Below are 2,045 nucleotides of genomic sequence, written 5' to 3' on the forward strand. Positions count from 1 at the left end.
ACCACCCATCCCCCCACTCACTTCCCACATTCATCACACCCACCTCACCTGCCCCCTTCCACCACTCACCTGCCCCCTCCCACCACTCGCCCCTCATACCTGCCCACACCCCACCTTTCACCGTTCACCCCCACCTTTGCCTGTTCGTTTCCCCATCCGTCGTACACCCTCCTACCCAACATCTGGATTTGCTCAGCAGCCCTTGTGTGGCTCATGCCTATGCACAGGAGAGAGTCAAGGCCCTCTGTCAGGGAGTCCCTACCCAGGTGGAATGGAGCATCTACAGGAGTCGTGACTCTGGATAGCCTCTGGCCTCTCCAATAGGCCACCACCAAGGTGCTGGGGGCACTGTCTTGCTCTAGCCTGCACCTAGCCTGGGTATGCGCTGGGGCCTTTGCATGCACAGAGGGAGCTTGTGGTTCTGGTGCTTAGAGTGCCTGGGAGTCAGGAGTTGAGCAAGTAGATTTTGCCTGCCTCTGACCCGGATGGTGGGGTCACCTCACCCCCTCACCTTGACCTCAGGCACTCCGACAGGAAGGGGATGCCTGCTGGACTCCTGGTGCTGACTGGCTCTGGGCTTGCTACACACGACCAGCTGTCCCCAGTACCTACACCTGCTCCTAATGGCAGTCCTTTCTGTTTCTGCAGAGTGACTTGCTGGACGTGAACCACATCATCAAGGACTTTGCATCTCTGGGGCCAGAACAAGGACATGCTCTTGGTGAGTACCCACGTTCTCTGCCAGCCAGAAGGCTACCCGCCGGTTCTCAGCATTCCACTCCCCTGGCAGGACTTGAGCAAGGCTCAGGGCAGGGCCTCTTCCTCCTGCCCCCTTGCCTACTGTGGGTTTCCAAAATGGTGGCCACAGCCACTTTGAGTTGGGCATCAGGGCTGGAACACGCAGAGTGCAGAATGGCTTGTCTACCCGAGATGCCTCCCAGTCTACTGGGCTGATGGAAGGAGCCACCTTGCAGTCGGGAGGGCGTCCACACCAGTAGTTGAGGGAGGAGAGCCATCTTGGGGAGAGAGAGAGCCTAGCAGAGCTGACCTGCCACAGGAGTGGGCAAGGAGGCACCTGGGGGTGAGCAGGCGGTAAGGGAGCAACTACCCCAGCATGGCGACTATGGGCTCCCTGTGACCAGAGGACAGGGACTACCCCTGTAAGCATGCTTCTCAGAGTGCACAGCCCACTCTCCACTCAGCCTCTCGTACCTTCCCAGGGTCCAGAAGGCCACATGCCAGTAGAGGTCCAGCCCTGAGCCAGCATAGGCAGTGCTGCTACTGAGAGCTCACTCCCACCCAACACCAGCCCCCAGGGGACACAGGGTGGCGCTGTGGTACCCCACTGCTGTCTGGTGTGCTGCTGGGGCACACCATACCAGCATAGAAACATCAGGTGGAGTAGGATCCTGCAGGCTGTGTGTGTGCTGGGTTACTGTGCCATGACCTCAGTGACCTCAAGCACAGGCAGAGAGGCCTTGGAGCTGTATGCCAGAAACGGCAAAAGCTCTGTCTCTGGTCAGGTCCTCACGCCCGCGGAACACATAGTGACCGAGACCTTCTCAGCCTCGCCCCCACCCCCACCCCAACACAAGGGCCAAGCAGGGAGCCCCTGTCAGGTAAGCGAGCCCTCTGCACGGTCTTGCCTGTGTACTGTCACCTGGGCCTCGTGTGCTGGCTGATTCCAGCGCACAGCTCCCAAGAGTGAGACTCTGGGGAGAGGGAGGCCTGTCTCCTGTTACTCCTTCCAGAGGGAGAAACTGGGGAGCCGGCTTCTTGGTCCTGAACTCAGTGCCATGTGCAGCCAGGAGCCGCCAGGTCTCCCAAGGCCCCTCACACACAGATCCTGATTTCCACCACGCTATGGCAGTAGCAGGGACGACAGGATTGCTGAAGATACCCGGGGCCCGTTCCTGCCCGTGCTGACTAGAGAAGCTGCAGGAGCCCAGCTTCCGTGTTGTAAAGACGTGGGAGGTAGGGCCGCACAGTGTGACCTCAGCACAGTGCAGGAAGGCCCAGGGCTCCATATCAGCCTCTGCCTCGTC

The 2,045-nt window shown here is 60.0% G+C and overlaps 1 long non-coding RNA gene across 1 annotated transcript in view; it reads left to right on the plus strand.

Annotated features, from left to right (window-relative positions):
• The window catches only part of LOC103748414, a 15,814-nt gene extending 14,219 nt beyond the window's left edge, over positions 1–1,595 (plus strand). The window contains exons 2-3 of the long non-coding RNA XR_607901.2: positions 649–721; positions 1,524–1,595. This is a non-coding gene — a long non-coding RNA (uncharacterized LOC103748414). The remainder of the gene's footprint in view (positions 1–648; positions 722–1,523) is intronic.
• The last annotated feature ends 450 nt before the right edge of the window (positions 1,596–2,045 follow it).

This window comes from Nannospalax galili, unplaced genomic scaffold, assembly GCF_000622305.1.
Source record: "Nannospalax galili isolate Female #2095 unplaced genomic scaffold, S.galili_v1.0 scaffold525, whole genome shotgun sequence".
NCBI classification, from domain to species: domain Eukaryota; kingdom Metazoa; phylum Chordata; class Mammalia; order Rodentia; family Spalacidae; genus Nannospalax; species Nannospalax galili.